This window comes from Rhipicephalus microplus, chromosome 9 (genome assembly GCF_043290135.1).
Source record: "Rhipicephalus microplus isolate Deutch F79 chromosome 9, USDA_Rmic, whole genome shotgun sequence".
Classification (NCBI taxonomy): domain Eukaryota; kingdom Metazoa; phylum Arthropoda; class Arachnida; order Ixodida; family Ixodidae; genus Rhipicephalus; species Rhipicephalus microplus.
This window is the reverse complement of record NC_134708.1, coordinates 62,859,718-62,878,256: the sequence shown is the minus strand read 5'-3', so window position 1 is coordinate 62,878,256 and position 18,539 is coordinate 62,859,718. Positions and strand designations below refer to the sequence as shown.

General features: G+C 48.0%; 1 protein-coding gene and 1 long non-coding RNA gene across 2 annotated transcripts in view; one reads left to right on the top strand and one right to left on the bottom strand.

Annotated features, from left to right (window-relative positions):
• Nucleotides 1-4,712: 4,712 nt before the first annotated feature.
• On the bottom strand, nt 4,713-6,260 carry LOC142771354 (uncharacterized). The gene is made up of 3 exons (XR_012885878.1): nt 6,167-6,260; nt 5,587-5,692; nt 4,713-5,450 (listed from the first exon to the last, which is right to left on the bottom strand). It is a non-coding gene; the product is annotated as an uncharacterized LOC142771354 (long non-coding RNA).
• A 1,130-nt stretch (nt 6,261-7,390) lies between these two features.
• LOC142771831 (uncharacterized) overlaps nt 7,391-18,539 on the top strand; it is a 33,864-nt gene continuing 22,715 nt past the window's right edge. Inside the window, exon 1 of the mRNA XM_075873732.1 lies at nt 7,391-7,497. The gene's annotated coding sequence lies outside the window, so the exon portion shown is untranslated. The remainder of the gene's footprint in view (nt 7,498-18,539) is intronic.

Below are 18,539 nucleotides of genomic sequence, written 5' to 3'. Positions count from 1 at the left end.
AATATATCTATGTAATATTTACAGCCAGCCTATAGACCGCAACTGACGGTGTGGGCCGACATCACTCCTGTAAGTCTATATATTTAGGGTTGTATCCGTTACAGTAAAAAGTAACTAAATACGTTACTCGTTACTCTAATAACAAAGGGGAACGTTTCACGGCTCCACGTTCTATATATACATAAAAAAAGGTAACGCATTACCATTACCGTAACCGAAAAAAAAAACATAACGAATGTCACCTCTGCCGTAGGTCCGGAATCATCAGTTTTAACCAACGTGTCTTTGCTGCAGAAACCCACAATGGGAATTTTAAAATTTCAAATTTATGTTTCACACATACTAACCCGAGCAAGGATTATACTCAATGTTCAATTAACGAGAAATATTTGTACAAATGTGCTGAACCTTAGCAATTTTATATAGAGGCTTAATGACGCCTGCCCATGTGATGGCTTCTGACTCAGCAGTGACCCAGGGTGAAACCATTTTTTTTTCATTGGAGCATTATACACAAAGTGAGGTTCGATAATCTACGGGGTTCACAAAGAAGCTATCATTGAAATAAATTTACAACAATCGGCCTTTTCTCGATCCTTCAGCACCTTCAATAAAGCATGTCGAAATCGGTGCTGTTGGTCCTAGCAACCGAAATGGCCCGCCGAGCGCCAGTAGGCAATCACGGAGGCCTACGGAGGCCTACATTGGGGCCTTTTTATTGGGGATGGGGGAGTATTGGGAGATGTCTCGGGAAAAAGGGGGGACACTTGCAAGTTTCTGACACCAGATGTGGCTTGCAGACGCGTAAGTCTAGAAAAATCACGAAGGGGGACACACATCTTGCAATAGCAGTCATTTTGTTTTAATATTTTGTTGGTTTTCTTTTTGTTTATATAAGAATTAAAATCATGTCTAGAAATCAAATTGACAAACGTACATAGGTTCCCAGTACTCGTAATTGCATTCTTCTATTGAGTCTTTTCCGGAACCAGTCGAGAGTGGCAGTTGCGATTTCAATTGTCTCACACACCTGATGGGTATTGAGCACGTGTACACGCTACAAAAAAAAACATTGAGAAGTTGAATGTTTTATACATATTTATGAAGCATTCTTATTTGCGACGTTTTTAACAGAAATTTTGATGGGGCCCACCTGCAAGGGGTGTCCCCCTCCCCTGACCGAGCACAAAGGGGTCGGGGAGTCAACGTTCTCTGCAGGCGTGGTCAACGGGCGTCCAGGTCATGACCAGTATGGACTGTGCATCTGAGAAAATATTGCATTTGCTCTCATCTTCACATATGGCCATCGACAGGTTTTTGTCTTGGGGGTAAGGAAACACTTCTTTCAACTTGTATCATGGCTGAGGGAGGGGGTCGTGTTGCTGTCGCTAGAGTGGGTAGCAAGTGCTGGTGCAGCTTGAAGGGGTCAAGTGTCCCTTTTGCACCACGCTTATGTCGACACTTCATTCATTGAACACAATGGTGAGGACCGTAGTTGACTAAATTCGCAGATTTGTTTTCTTCCGCATCTTATACCGCTACATAAATCATTCTCATATTGTGAAAAGTAGGTATTTCGATTCGTTTGAAGAAAAGTAACATTCAAGGCATGACAGATACTCAAAAGAGCGGTTTTCTGCAATCGCAATGAGAAAACTCGTAGCAGAGGTGCTTCTTTTTTCGTGCAGCGTACAATGTAAAAGTGAGATCTAATTCGGGAAAAGCGAACTGAGTGACGTGCGTCGATGCTTGCTCAATGTTCAATGAAAGAAGGTTTCATGAAGTATGACGTAGCCAACAACAGAAACAAACTGCCGCATCTTAAATTACAAAAAAAAAAACAAGCAATGTGCTGCACATTCGTGGTAGAACATGGATTGAAATACGCGTTTTTTATTATGAAAGCGAAATAAAAACTACTTTACAAAACGCTTTGCATTCATCATGATGTCGACACATCTTTGTAGTGTCATTAGTGCTATTTGGATGAAAATCCCTGAATTTCAACTAATTCAGCAACCTCTGGCAGAAAAACCTTTTGAATTTTTAGTTTCGGTTTCCGCGCTGCCGGCGCCGCCGCCGATGAATTAACCGGCGTGCGTCGACAACGCCGCCGCCGCCGACTCTGAACGACCCCCACGCCGCCGCCGGTCGAAATCACCTCGGCGCACACCTCTAGGTAGTGCACACATTTGTCTAATATTAGTACTTCTGGCCTGCTTTTGGCTCTCTGTGTGTTCGTGTGGCTTGGAGCTGTTTTCTTACGAAACAAGTATTAGCAAATGTTCAGTGGTTGCGCTTCACCATTTTATTTTTTAGACTTACTTTCCAAATTGGCTCACGAAGTTCAAAAGGGTTCAATCTTTCTTTCAAAACTAAACCGAAACACAGCAATAAAGGGAGCCGCAAGTACGAAATCTAGGCAAATGTGTTTCTACCCATCATTCCCACGGTCGCTGAACGATCGCAGCGCCAGAGTGCCCTCTAGTTAATTTTGAGAATATCTATGACACACGGAGGAAGCTTCCTCCGTGCTATGACAGAAACAGGCAGAAGACCACAAAATAACGCTGGTCAACAAAGCAACGCCACCACAGAACACCTACCAGTTTAGAGAACGGAAACTGTACCTTTGGGCTGTTGTATCAAAATAACATGCAAATACGTAGCGGTGGCGTACTGAACTGCAATACCGCGAGGCGAGATGGCGCTGGTAGTACTATCATCATCAATAAACAGACGCATTTTTTTTTGTTGCAGGTGGGGGAGGGGGCCGCGGCTGGTTCGCGCTGCTCGCTTCCTCTGTTTTTTTTTTTTTTTTTCGCTGCTCAATCGCGTTTCACGTCTGTAATTATTGCCAGGGGACCTAGCTGGCCTCGACTGGCAAAAACAACGTCAATCAAGTAAGGTTTGCATCGGCATCGTTTATTGCGAGTGTCCAAGCCGGTACATTCAATGTATACGGTCGGGTTCGAACAAAACAAGTCACTCATACATATCGAAAGTTTTCAACCCATGTGTAAAGACTCTTGAAAGCTAACAAGCATATCCATATAACTGAACATCGAGATCACTGAATGAACGTCGCTCTCATTGTGTTGCGGCGCTCGAGTTTAATAGCGTGGCTTCAGGACAAGGGTCCGATTCTGCCGTCAGATGCGGCGCTTGCTCCGTAGTGTTGATCTTGAAGCGAATGCATAATGTGGAATCAGGAAGGAAACTTGCACATTGCCGATAGATAGCTCGCGCAGTTAAAGCAATGTAGTTTTGCTAATTTTTTTAAATAAGCAGTTGCGGATGCGTGCATTTCTGAATCTTTCTCGCTCTGCAATGCTACATTGAGTACTTCACAATTCTACAATGCCACGACGTGTCGAGAGGGTAGGCACTAGTTTTAATTCTTAGCTGTGAGCCCATATCATAGGTATTGTGTATTTAAGGAATGGGCCTAAAAATATTTCAGCCTTGCTACATTTATTGTTAGAGTTAAGTTACACATTTACCACAGCTAGAATTTCTCGTCGCAGGTAATGACCAGTCTGCTGAGTATGCAGTGAACATGTATGCTAAAGGAACACTTATGAGGTGTGTGCTTACAGATCGAAAAGGCCCGATTCTAAAAAAAAAAATAAGCTTCAGGCATGCATTGTACAATTTTGTTGTCTGTACATCTTTGTTGGTGCTCTTACATCACACCATCTGCTCAGCCCTGAGCACAATCTCTTTCTTGCATAGACATATCTATAGAACTTGAGTACTCTCTTGCAAGCAAGCACTCCTGAAATCAATTAGTGGTACATGATGCGAATCTGTCCGAATACTGGATCAATAAAGGTCACATTTATTACACATGTACTTGTTATTGTGATTACTTTTTCAGTATACTTGTGCTTGAAAGCTGTTGTTTTCTCCCTGCTACATTTAGAGGTTAAGACTTGAAATACGCACTATCTTACAGTGTGGCTGTAGATAAGTAAAGATCATGTATGTTTCAACTACCTGTGCGATTTCCTAGATATTTTTTCATGACCGTAGTGCACAGAATTTGACTTCGTAGTGGTAGACACTATAGTTATGACAACTTAATTTAAACAGAAGCAGATGTGCACAAAGAAATCTGGAACGACTTTCTGCAAAAAACAAAAAAACAAAAACAATAACATATGCAATGAACACAATCTTGATCTTCAGGACAGCATTCACGTCTTTGAGGAAGCTGTGCTGCAACTGCTCATAACCTTTATGATTTATTATTTTAGGATCACATTGAACATATGTGCAAAGCTAAATCAATTGAGTGCAACCTTATGAGCTTTGGTGCATCTTTTTGTAAACTTGTATGAGCTAAACACAGTTAATTAAAACAATACAGTTCTGGGTGTTGTTCATAAACTGTCACAAGGTACAACTGAATGTCGGAAAGCCTGTTAATGCCCATCACTGTGGGGGTGTTCATTACGTAGTGCAATTATTAATTTCTGACGACTCGCATGCCAACAATGAAGTGATTGTGAGTCGTACAGTAGTGGGCAAATTTAGATTGATTCTGGTTTCCATGGGTTCAAACAAATGACACTGTAGCCTCGCAGGAGACAAGACTGCTTGTCGAAACATTGGCTTTGACACCTTATGTTAATAGGTTTTTCATATTTTCAAGCTTCCATCTTTTAAGGGTCAGTTTAGTTCACCTGCACAATTGGAACTGGTTCACAGCTGTGCACGAGAAGTTCAGAACTTGTGCAACACGAGTTCAGCAATGTGGCATCACAAGTGAATGACAAGGTGCCGACAAGGTGGAATCCTTATTTTTAATTGCCTAATTTAATGAGGTGCAAACATTTTGGCAAAACACGCCGCATTTGTAGAGGCGGGATCAGTACCTACGTATAATACTATGTTGTTTGTTAAGCTGGGCGTGCGGTTGCACCAAACCAGCGCCATCAGAGCAGAAGGTACAGAAAAGTCATGAACTAGTTTTTGTGCTGTACCTCTCCTGCGCTTTTTGAAATGAATGGCACGATTTAGAAGATGCCATTGCTGTGCCACTGAAACGAATGGCGAGGTGCAGCACTTTGTAAAATGGATCATGTGGTGCAGGCGAATCGAACAAATCCTTAAGCACACAAGCGTCTTAGCGTTTCACCCCCATCGAAATATGGCCACAGTGGCTGGGATGAAACAGTGTGTTGTCGAGCTCAGCAGCGCCACACAATCTAACTAATAGTGTTACAATTTCAACATTATTGAAGTGTAGATTCCATGTCACGGTAGGCAGGCAATGCTTGTAGCCAAACTAAAGCACCTCTCCACAATATGCGCGGTAAAACATTCACAAATACAGCATTACATGTGTGAGGTTAGATATGACCTGTTGTAGTGGACATTCAGATGTTTCAACGTGCTTGCAGAGTGAACATTCGGGGGTAGTCATCCTGTCATTGCATGGCAGTCTGGAAAAACAAGTAACATCACCATATATCAATGCATGAAATCAATGCATATTCAATGCATGAAATTTTCCAAAATAAACAAATAAACTTAGTTAGTTAGTAAACAGCAGTGTATTATGCATATACGTAGTGGTACCTCATAACACGTGTATCACTCAGGGCTGCTTCTTCACAAGGCATGTCATGTAGCAGGTTCCTTGCCCATTGTACACAGCTGCTTCCATGTCAGGTGAGCCAGGAGGCTGTGGCAGAAAAAGAAGTATTTTTCATTTATGTGACGCTTCCTTTGTCACACTATAGCAAAACCAGACCCATAATTATGTGATGTTTCTCAAACGCGACTGCAGTAAACTATCAACTACTAGTAGGTTTTTTGCACTAATATATGGGCTAGCTAAGAAGACACATGCGAGGCGACAGTGATTTATTTGCCTTCTTTTACCGCTACGGCTTGGTTGGTGTTACCTGGTGATAGAATTTGAGAAATAACTATTGAGTCAGCGACTTGTTCCCACGTGAAGCCTTGCACGCCGCAAGTAACGCACGTTTTTCCGGTTACAGATTGAGACGTTCAACAATTTTAAAATTTAATACTGCAATGCGCTGCCACCGTGTGACGCCTACGCAGTCATTGGCAAAAAAACTACATATGTTGAAATGAATCAACTAGCCCCGTAAGCAACCATCCTTAAAAAACTGAAGTGGTTTCTACTCACCGGCTCGGGCTTGCAACGGATGTTCATCCGATGAAAGCTTCAACGGTCGCTTCGTTCCCCGAAAGTCACTTGAATTCTCTTCGCGAAAGCATTTGAACGAGTCAAAATAAACAGAACGAAAAGAATGTGTCGGTCGGCAGAGGCTCGAAATATTAACAGTGAAACGAAACAGTCCGAGACACATCCGAACGTACCGCGAGCCATTACCTGCCGTCGCAACCGTTGGCCGCCGCAAACTTTGAAATGAGGATAATGATGTCGATAGGCTGCTACTGACCTCGAGTCAGCTGGAGCAAAAACTATTACAAAAAGTCAATGACGCAGCACATGTTTAAAGAAAACTACTTTTTAGAAGAACAAAATGTTTTTTATGTGTAGCAGTACGCAAACATGTAGTATTTGATCATTTTAAAATATAACTTGGCCCCGACGAAGGCGCCTCTACAAGAAAGTGATAGCGCGAGTGGCGAGAGAGGTCAGTAGATCATCCACTGTAGGTGTTTGAGACAAAAACGCGCCGCGGTTGATTTTTTCGTCCCCTACAGGTGGGCACTTGAACTTGAGAGTTTCCGGGGCCTGGCGCCGTGCGTCGCAGCTCCCATATACACTAGCGCGAGAGTTCCCTCTAGTAAGTATTGCGGGAAACTATATGATGGCAGAAACAGGCAGAGGACTACAAAATAACACTGGTCAACAAAGCAACGCCGCTCACGTGCTCGGGGGTTGGACTTGTTCGGGCACGTCATGCGCACGTCACCTCTTGGTCGGATGCCGGAGAGGGCGGGGAAGAGATTTGGCTTGCGAAGGCTACGTGGAGGAGCGGCAAGAGCTTCGATCTCGCCTCCTCTCATCCTCGTTTCGCGCCGCTTCAAAAAACCTGTTTTGTCCGCTCGTGATGAACCGATTCGAAAAATTTTTGTGGCAAGATCTTCCTCATCGGGCACCCAACAACTTCCACTGTCTAATTAAATTCGGTATGGGGCCTGGTGAGTGGCCCTTTAAACGCGAGGGGGTGAGTGGCCCATTTTGAGGTCACTCGGCGAGACGTTTCTTGTCGTCTCGTCGGTGGGCCGCACCGTCAAAGCTGCGGAAAGGGCGGGAACTATCTCTCGTGAGGTGACGCAACTCTGCATCGCCACGCCCCTTCGAGATTTTTCCTCGATTTATTGCCGACCGATGCGAGAAGTTTAGTTGGCGAAGCGGCGCTTTCAATGGGGAGAGACCGAGGAGCCCTTTGATGCTTGTTTTCTTGTTTTATGGTGGCCGTCGCCAGAATTCGGAGGAGCGCGCTTTTCTGAGCGCTCGTTTGCATCGTGCAACCGCTGGTTGAGGTGAGTTTGAGACCCTTCACTACATGTTGTAACGACTCGCAACGCCGCCGACACTGTTGCCCAGTGCGCCTAGGTCACGCGCTACCTAACAACCTTGCAAGGTTGTTAGGTAGCGCGTTTCTCAGCTCACGGCTGCTTCTGCGCAGAGCTGATAGACGAGTGGACAAGACGACGGTGAGTTAAGGCAAGAATTATTTACAGCATGTAATAGAGGTGGTATATATTCAGCACTGGGGCCGACTGCTTAGGGACTCGAAGAGCCGAGTTGTATTGGGACGCTCTAACGCTGTCGTCTCCTCTCTGATGCATAGGTCGGCTGTTTGGCATCGCGCCGCTTTTTTCTTTATAGGCCCCGGGTGGACCATTACGTCAGCAACGTGTAATCAGAACCGCCGCTGGCCGTGGCGTAATCCTCCAGTCAGAAACCCCCGCTGGGTTGCACCCATGGACGAGTGATGTCGCAATGCATTACGTAAGACTCGCCAGACTGGATGGCATCGATTGCATCATCGGATCACTTGGTGGCACTGCAGTTTGCCATGGGGCCAGTGCGTGGAGGGAGCTTGTCGTGCGTTGCGTAAGACCATCGCCTCCTAGATTCCCTTGCCTGCCAGATGAGCGCGAAACACCCGTCATCTATGGCGGCGCTACCTACGTAGGGGTAAGGGTCTTTGTACTTGGCCTTTGAGATGGGCAATTTTGACGTTTGATACTGATTTCAGAGGCAGCTGAATGAGCGCAAAACGCCTGTCATTTATAACAGCGTCACTTGCGTAGGGTTCATTATAATTGCGTTTTCGCTTTTTAAAACTTTTTTACGTTATTTTTGCATATAAGCTCCAAAAACGTAAAAACTTATTTGAAGACAACCCTACTTAGGTGGCGCCACCACTATAGTTCCGACGACTGCCGCTTTCCAAGTGACTGCCGATAATCTGGCAGGCAAGAGAAATCTAGGAGGCTATGCGTAAGGCAGACCGGCGCCGCCGGGCTAAATGATGTCATTGAAGTGATGGCGTCAATCGGGCTCGCTAGCTGGCCTCGACACTGGTTGCCTTTGGCGAAGCAATGACGTTCGGTCTGGACTCCCAGGCATAACAATGTACACGCGCTACCCACACAGCCGGAACAGACGTGCCGGGACACCTGGCGCACCCAAGCAGTGGGTGAAAGAGCATTAGCGATTCGCTCCCGCTTGGGTGCCGCAGGTGTCCCGGCACGTATATCGCGGCTGGACGGTTAGCACGTGGACAGGCCCTTTGAGTGCAGCTAACCACATCCTTTTTCCGATGCGCGCTCTCTGACGATCGATGCTAGCCGTTGGCGCCGGGATTTCATGTTGTCATTTGAAGGCGCCTGTTTAATGGGGTATATTGACAAAAAACTGCGTGGTCGAGATAGATTGTGGGGTTGATTCTAGTGAACATTCGCATATCTGCAAAATATCAATAGCGATTATAACTTGGAAGACATCTTTAATTAATTTTGAAGTTTGCGTGCACCCTCGACATTATCGTGCCATTCACACCCTCGAATGGGACCCTTTGGGGACCTCCTACTTTCTTCATATCACCACGCGGCAGTCCATAAAACAAGTTACGATGATGTCATAGCCGCCAATTTCGTTTTGCAGCGTGTGTTCCCACTGTCTATACTTCTCGACGGCTGGCTGAGAGTGCGGAGCTGTGGCGAGCGTTTTGAAAGTATTGTGTTTGGTAACTTTGGTGGCACTGCAGTTCCGTTTTTTATTGGAAAATAATTGTCGGGCAAAGCTGCTGGTGAGGATCAGGTAACATCAGATTTGCTGAAAGATGGAGGACAGATTGTGTTAGAAAAACTAGCCACCCTGTTTACGAGGTGTCTCCTGACGGGAAGAGTACCAGAGTCTTGGAAGAACGCTAACATCATCTTAATACATAAGAAAGGAGATGACAAGGACTTGAAGAATTACAGGCCGATCAGCTTGCTCTCTGTAGTATACAAGCTATTTACAAAGGTAATTGCTAACAGAGTAAAGAAAACATTAGAATTCAATCAACCAAAGGAACAAGCAGGATTTCGAACAGGCTACTCAACAATTGACCACATTCATACTATCAATCAGGTAATAGAGAAATGCTCAGAGTATAACCAACCACTATACATAGCCTTCATAGATTACGAGAAGGCGTTTGATTCAGTAGAAATATCAGCCGTCATGCAAACACTGCGGAATCAGGGCGTAGATGAAGTATATATAAACATTCTGGAAGAAATCTACAGGGGATCAACTGCTACCATAGTGCTTCATAAAGAAAGCAACAGAATACCAATCAAGAAGGGTGTAAGGCAGGGGGACACAATTTCCCCAATGCTATTTACCGCGTGCTTACACGAGGTTTTCAGAAGCCTAGAATGGGAGCAGTTAGGGATAAGAGTCAATGGAGAATACCTTAGTAACCTGCGCTTCGCCGATGACATTGCATTGCTGAGTAACTCGGGGGACGAATTGCAACTCATGATTACGGAGTTAGACAAGGAGAGCAGAAAGGTGGGTCTTAAAATTAATCTGCAGAAAACGAAAGTAATGTACAACAACCTCGGCAAGGAGCAGCGCTTCGAGATAGGTAATAGTGCACTTGAAGTTGTAAAAGACTATGTCTACTTAGGGCAGGTAATAACCGCAGAGCCGAACCACGAGATTGAAGTAACTAGAAGAATAAGAATGGGGTGGAGCACATTCGGCAAGCACTCTCAAATTATGACAGGTAGATTGCCACTATCCCTCAAGAGGAAGGTATATAACAGCTGTATCTTGCCGGTACTTAGCTACGGAGCAGAAACCTGGAGACTTACAAAGAGGGTTCAGCTTAAATTGAGGACGACGCAGCGAGCAATGGAAAGAAAAATGGTAGGTGTAACCTTAAGAGACAAGAAGAGAGCAGAGTGGATTAGGGAACAAACGGGGGTTAAGGATATCATAGCTGAAATCAAGATGAAGAAATGGACATGGGCAGGGCATGTAGCGCGTAGACAGGATAACCGCTGGTCATTAAGGGTAACTGACTGGATTCCCAGAGAAGGGAAGCGGGTTAGGGGGAGACAGAAGGTTAGGTGGGCAGATGAGATTAAGAAGTTTGCGGGTATAAATTGGCAGCAGCAAGCACAGGACCGGGTTAACTGGCGGAACATGGGAGAGGCCTTTGTCCTGCAGTGGACGTAGTCAGGCTGATGATGATGAATTGTCGATGCGGACCGTGCGGAAGTGTGTCACAGTTCTGTGTGTTGACGTGGTCGAGAGCTGCACGCGCTAGGTGGCGATAGTTGCACTTGGTGGCTTCTCGTTTTTGGAACTCTCTCAAACTGAAAATGGTCGATAATTAGGGGCCCGTAAATAATTTGTTGTCACGTGCCGCAGCAAACGATGGGTCTTGTTATTACTAACAGGCCCTCAGCAACACATTGCAGCAGGTAAACGCAAGGACTCAGTTTTTGTGTCAGTGCCCCTTTGACGCCTTGTTGGGCACACGTACCTAAAAGCGGTTTGAATCAACCGTCCCGCCAGTGGGTAGACACACTTATTGTGCGAACAAGTGACGACGACTAAAAATTAGGCTGATCCCACATACCTCGCAAATGCACGTTATGCGAAATATGCGGAAGGAAAGTGTCCGTGTTCTAATATTTTGATTGAGTGACACATTGGAAATTGAGGTGAATATGTGCATATAAAAGCAGAATTACACTCACAAATATGTTGAAAAGTTGCAGATGTTGAATAACTAATTGTGTGCTCTCACGCAATGATGTCAACAGGCACATGAGTGTTTGCAACGTCAGAAGCGATAAGCTGAAACGAAGCGCTGATGCTCGCGAGGACGGTAGTCCCGAATGTTGCTGCTACATAAATCAACTTCAGCGCATGGTACCTGACCCTACCCGACAGAATGGCTGTATAATAAGAGTGCATATGCAATGTTTAAAATTGGATAGGCCACCGTGCAACCACAATTGACGTTGCACGAAGATTAAGGTCAATTTGAAAAGTAGTTTTCAGGCGGCTACCAGGCGTGGCTCTGCGGTAGACTGTTTGAGTGCCACGCAGAGTGCTTGGGTTAGATTTGTGCTGGCACTCTGACATTAATTCTTTGCATTTATCAGGTCAACGCTGCCGATGTCGGGGTTTTCTGAACGCTCACGCGTTATAATTGCCCGTGTGTGTTCTCGCCGTTCCTTGTTAGATACTAAGTGTCGACAACCTGTTCACACACCTGAATACAAGTGGCACATACCCGCTCGCGGGTATATGTGTGTTATGGTCGTTCCCGAATAAATTATAAGTGTAAATTACCTGTGCCAAATAAATATAGAAGACAGTGGCCCTCAGATGGGAGTCAGCTATACGTATTAGTAATTACATCAATGGTTAGCCTGATAGCGTAAAATAGTGGATGAGAAGATGAGGAGCGAATTATTTCTAGTTAGAGATAGGTCGCTCGGGAGTGAGCCGAATCTTTTGAGCAGCTCTTCTTTAAGGAATGAGTGATCCGCGGGTCAGTAAAAGTGAGCCGGCGGTTCCTCGGGAGGGCCGTTCCATGTGCTAGCCACACAATCGCAACGCACGTGCCGGGACCCCTGCCGCACGCAAGTGGGGGACCAATAAGGGCCAAACCTCATAAGCGCGAAAATGCACGCGACAGTGACGAGCGACGCTATGAGCGACGAAACAGGGCGTTCGCGCGACGTGTCGCGTGCTCGTTTTCGCGCGATCGCTAAGTTCTCCAGATTTGGAAACCGTCGCTCATCGCCCGGAAGGGCTGGGCTCAAGCAGCCAATAGCGAAATACCGTAAAAGACAAAGACTACATAGGTGCACGAAACCCTGCCCGAGTCACGTATGCGCAACAAGAAATAACGCAATGTTTATTACGCATGTGCATATAAAAAAGTCCTGCAAGGCAATAATAAACACTTTCCGTTTCATTACACAACAATATATCTTATTTTTAAATTGCATACCGCTCGCTACGCGGTTTTCTTGGTGCGAGTTCCACTATTGCTGGCCTCATGCCAGCAACAGGGGAATTCGCTCGCCGAAGCCGTCGCGTGAATAAGGTTTGCCTGCGCTAGCGACTAATCGCGCGAAGCCGATCTACGTCGCGTCGCTTGTCGCTGTCGCGTGCATTTTCGCGCTTATGAGGTTTGGCCTTAAGCCAATTGGCGACGCTCTTTCACCCTCCGCTTGGGTGCGGCAGGTGTGCCGCCACGTGCGCTGTGGCTGTGCGGCTAGCACATGCAACTGCCCGAAGCCAACTGACCCGCCATCGCTACCCACTCGTGGCTCTCCGACTGAGCCGGAGAAAACCTACTGATCCGACTCGGCGGCTCATCTGACCGAAGATTCAACGAGTCCCAAAGGGCGAACAGTAGGTCCTCTCTCGCTGACTCAGAGTGGAGGATCTAAAGGTTTTCTCCTTTCACTGACCCGTTGGATCCACCGTACTGCGTAGAGATGATATATTTGTATGATTATATGTTATGACTAGTATCAGAAGTGGTTTCCTTGCGGGGAACCTAACGTGTGTCGTTGTATGCATCCGCGCTGGCACGCATCTTTAAACACATCTTGATACTGCAGGTTTTGCGTGTTGCAGCATGGTGCTATGTACTAAGCAACGCTCCCAAAGTTTCAATTTACGTAAAAAGTCATGCAGCCCGTTGCATGAAATTCTAGCTAGCGTTTTTTTTTTTTTTTCATCCGCAACGTATAGGTTGATTGATGCGGCCCCCACGCTTGCATCTTGAGGAGTTCATTAAACTTGAGCTGCATTCAAAGAAGTCTATTTCTGTTCGCGGCTCAATTACTGCACCTTGATTTAGCACTCTAAAAAGAAAAAAAAATGTAGAGAGCTTGAGAGCACAAGCGTAGAGTTAGTAAATGAAGCTCTTGCTAACTTTCTTGGGCCATTATCTTTGGTGACCTTTTTACTATGTAAGTTTGCAAACGCTTGACGGTGCAATGGTTTTTTTGTGCGCTGTCACTAGTTTTTGCCATGCACATGTTTAACGAGGCATAATTACCATAATACTAATTGCATTGCTCTTTGATTGAAGTCCTACGCTACGTCTCCTCCGGCACTCAATATAACTGTACACTGCACTAAACAAACAGGCGAATGCAAAACCTTTATCCTAAAGCATTGGCGCTCACCAGCAGCAGTTCTTCAAACGTAAGACAATACCTAGAAGCACGTGTGAATAGAACCTGTCGCGTGGATTTTTCGTTAAACGTGAGTCGTCGGAGTCAAGATATTCTAAACACAGAAACTCAAGGGGACGCTTTGTGGTCAGTGATGCGAACGCGACGTTGCTTTTATATTGATGTTTTTTTTTTGCTTTTTACCGCTTTCAAAGACTAGAAATATTGTGCTCCTTACCTTCTCATTCATTATTTTACGTTATTAGGCATACCGTTGATGTAATTATTGGAGAGTTTTAGTTCTGCGGAATGGTGCTACGTACGCATCACGCAAGCGCCTTGCGTTACGTGGCGTCGTTTGCCACTAATCGGCTTTTAGTACGCCGTAGTACCCGCGCACGTAACGAGCGTGAAGCGTGTTGCGCCATCTGGTGTATCAAAATAGAAGCACGTGTTGTTGACAGCCAATGTGAGCCAATCCAAGTGTTATAGCCAGATTATGGTCATATTTTAAGCCACAGAGCAAGTCATTGCTTGCCTTCGATGCCGCCATTTTGCAAAACGAAGTCTCGCGCTGTCGCGAACTTGTTCGAGAGTGGTGCGATCACCTCATACGTACGCACGCACGCATCTGATGCGTGCGTACGTAGCGGCTGCGTACGTTATACGATACGTGCGCGTTGCGGTCTGCGCATGCGCACTACGCAGAACGTGGCGTCCTTACGTACGCAACGCCGCCACGTACGCAGCGTACGCAGTACTAAAACTCTCTATTATTACGTATAGTTGACTACCGTCTGAGGGCTACTGTCTAATATCTATTTACAGAGGTTTTTAAATGCGAAGCACTTCTTAGCGAACTTGGGCGACTTTGAGCGTTTCTATCTATCTATCTATCTATCTATCTATCTATCTATCTATCTATCTATCTATCTATCTATCTATCTATCTATCTATCTGTCTGTCTGTCTGTCTGTCTGTCTGTCTGTCTGTCTGTCTGTCTGTCTCTGTCTAGCCGCCTACAACTTTTAGCTCTCCTGGGCGTTTCGATGATGGGATCGATACCAAACTTGGTATGGCATAACATGACTGTATGAACATATTTGACCAGTCATTACATGAATATCTTCATGTGTATGTCATGAATGTCGTGATTTGCATTTCATGGTCCTTGCAACTCTTGCGGTGGTTTTGTTCACATGGCATCTTGCGAAACTGGTATGGTAATGCATGATTGCATGGCTAACACAAGCGACAAAACCTAACATGAATATCATGACATTCGTGTCATGCGACAACATGACTACATGCCACGCTAATGATGCGCTCGTGGCCGTTCCGCTAGCGTCACATATACCAAATTTGTTATTACTGTTCGTGAATGGATGACGAAGGTATGTGACTGGTGCAAACATGATAATCATGAGATGCGTGGCATGAAGCAACATGACTACATGCCACGCTCATGATGCGCTGGCTGCCATTTCGCTAGCTTCACTTATACCAAATCTGGTATTACGGGACTTGAATGGATGAGGAAGGTATGATACTGGTGCAAATATGATAAACATAAGATGCGTGTAATGTAACAACATGACTACATCCTAAGCTCATGATGCGCTCGCGGCCGTTTCGCTAGATTCACATGTACCAAACTCGGTATTACGTGACGCGAACGGATGACATAGGTAAATGACACATCCAAACATTAAAATGATGATATGCGCGTCATGTAACAACATGACTACTTGCCACACTGATGATGCGCTCGCTAGCTTAACGTATGCCAAGTTTGGTATTACGTGACGCCAATGTATGACGAAGGTATGTTACTGGTGAAAACATGATAATCATGATATGCCTGTCATGTAAGAACATGGATACATGCCACAGTCAAGGCGGCAATACATATCGACGTGACGCGGTGCGCGTGCTCGCCGGCGTCCATTTCGTCGCGTCTCGCTGGCGTTGCCGCGTCGGACGCCGGTCCTGCCACATAATCGCATGCGCGTGCCACGCTGCGTTGCTTTGACGCATGCGCGTTTCAGTGCGTTCGGCGTCCCTCCATCACGAAAAGAGGGAGACGCAGTGTTGTCTGGGTAACGCATCGGCGCTAACTGCAGCATGTCACATTTCACGCCGGTGGCTGTGGAGCCGCGCGGACGGACGCTGGTCGCACCTGGTGTCAGACTATACAGTACTCGCGTTTTGCTAATGAGAGTCGCTGTGACCAGCGTGCGCGAGCGTCAACGCTACATTGTAGTATTAAGTGTGAATACACTTTATAAGCGACCCCAAACCATCCAACGCCGTCGGCGGCGTCCGCAGTCTTCTCTCTATCTTTAAAAGAAAGAGGACTTGTAGGCCGCAGCGCGACGCTCTACCGAATAAGCCACGGAGAAGACGCTGATATCGGTGTCAATAACGCGCCTTTCTATATCTTAACGCCGCTGCGCGCGTCCCCCTCCTCCTTCGCTCGCTCCTCCGCTCTCCTCGCTCGCTGCAGCTGCGCGCGCACCCCTCTCTCTCGCGCGCCCGCCTTCTCTCTGTCTCCCGTCGAGAGCGGGTCGTGCGATGGATGTCCCGGAGGCAACGCTACCATCAACAACGAATGCAGTACAACCGAATGCCAGCACTGCACCCGTCGTTCGAGGTGACGGTACCGCGGTGGTTTCGCCGACGTTGGAAGACAAGGCGGCGCTGCGAAGGGCTCGTGAGACCAAACTTAAGCGGGCGAAGCGTACAGCGGATGCCGAACTGCGTGCTCGTGAGGCCGAGTGCAAGCGGGCGAAGCGTGCAGCGGATGCCGAACTGCGCGCTCGCGAGGCCGAGGACAAGCGGGCGAAGTGTGCAGAGGATGGTGAACTGCGTGCTCGCGAGGCCGAGATGACGCGTCAGCATCGAGCCGTGAACGCGGCCCAAGAAGCGGAACGACAACGCAAGCGTCAGGCGGAGAAGGGCGATGAAGGCCGGCGTCAAGACGCCGCTCGCAATTGTCAACGGCGAGTGGACGTTCCCGAAGCCGTTCGAGCCAGTGAACGTGCCGCGCGGGTGAGGGTGCGAGCCCTGGACTTTGCTCGTCCGGACGCGCGTTTCAAATGCAACTTTGTGGATCGCAGCTTCGGTCACAGCTGTGCCGTGTGTGAGCGGCTGTGGTTCGATAACAACCTGAGCTGCATTACCGGCGTGAGGAACGAGACCAACAGGTTTAACGCGTTGCGGGTTCTTTGGAACGAGTTCGGAAGACGGTCGGGCGAACACTGATGCGACGACATGGATGCGGAAGACCCGCGGCTGGCTCCCTTCGGTGCGTTCCGGGTGTGTGCGTCTTGCCGAGAGTCCCTGCTGGCGGGGTGGGTTCCGCCGTTGAGCAAGAGCTACGGCTACGCTTACCCGCCTCGTCCCGCGGACCTCCCCGATCTGAACCCGGTGGAAGAGCGCCTCATCTCGCCTCGACTCCTCTTCATGAGCATCAGGCGTCTCACGCGGGGCAACGGTCAGTACGGCATTAAGGGTCAGATCGCGAACGTGCCCATCGACGTTCCGAGCGTGGTGGAGTGTCTTCCGCGGCTGGTTCTCGAGGACGTTGCGATAGACGTGCACGTGAAGCGGAGGCTGGTGAGTCCGGCTACGTACAGGCGCGGACTGGTGAAGCGCAGTAACATCTTGGCGTGGTTGAAGCACCTGGAGCATGCGCCGTTGTATGTTGCTAGCGGCGTGCGCATCGACTGGAGTCGGCTGGGTGTCTTCGATGACGATGATGCGGCCGTTTGTGAAGGTGAACGCGCCCAGGGGGGAGACGACGCGGATGACATCGAGACTGTCCCCGAGAACATATATTTGGACGTCCCCGTGCAACTATCCATTGCCCTCAATGCCATGTCAAAGACGATCTTCTTTAATGAGGAGGGTGAGCAACGACCGCGCGCTCTCTTTATGAGAGATGATGGGGAGCGAAGCGGTGAACTGGACGATGCCGCTGCCGCTGACAAGCTGATCGATCAGTCGCATAGCCTGCACCTCGCTCCGGGTGAGAACCGCGTTCCACTGGCGCTCTTCATGGATGCGTATGCGGAAGAGCTCGCCTTCCCCACGATATACATGGGCGTGCCTCGCAAGATCATCGGTCCGCGTTCCACGCCATTCGCCATGGCCAGCAGCGAGATACGGCGCACCCACCGGCGTGGAGCAACGCCGGAGCACGTCTTGTACATGGCCGCGAAGGTGATGCGGTACAACGTTGCGGAAAGCAACATGATGTTTCGCACCAACGAGACCACTGGTTCCATCACGCGCGAGCAGCTCGAGAGTGGCGGTAAGAAGTTCCTGGAGGAGGTGCTGGACCGCGACCTCGCATTCATGCGGGGCGTTCCAAATACGGTCCAGTACTGGCAGGATTGCAGGAGTGAACTCTTCGCAATGATCCGCCAGTTGGGCAAGCCGCACGCGTTCCTTACCATGTCCGCGTCCGAGGTCCACTGGGAGCGCCTGCTCGAGACCCTGGAGCGGCTGCGGGTTGGGCCCGACGGCACGCCTCGGCCCGTGTCCGAGATGATGGCCTGGGAGCGCGTGGAGCTCGTGAACGAAGACCCCGTTGCCTGCGCGATGTACATCAACAGGATCTTCGACGTCATCATGAACGTGCTCGCCGACCGAAACTGCTCGCCGTTCCGCCCGTACGTGATCCGGCATTACTTCAAGCGGGTGGAGTTCCAGCAGAGAGGAAGCCCACACGTGCACGTGATCCTGTGGCTCGAAGAGGCGCCCGACGAGGAGCTCACCGGTGAGGAAGGTGCCATGCCCAAGACCCTCGAGATGGTGGCCCACCTCCTCACGCTCGACACTACGGTCCTCAGGCGGCCGCG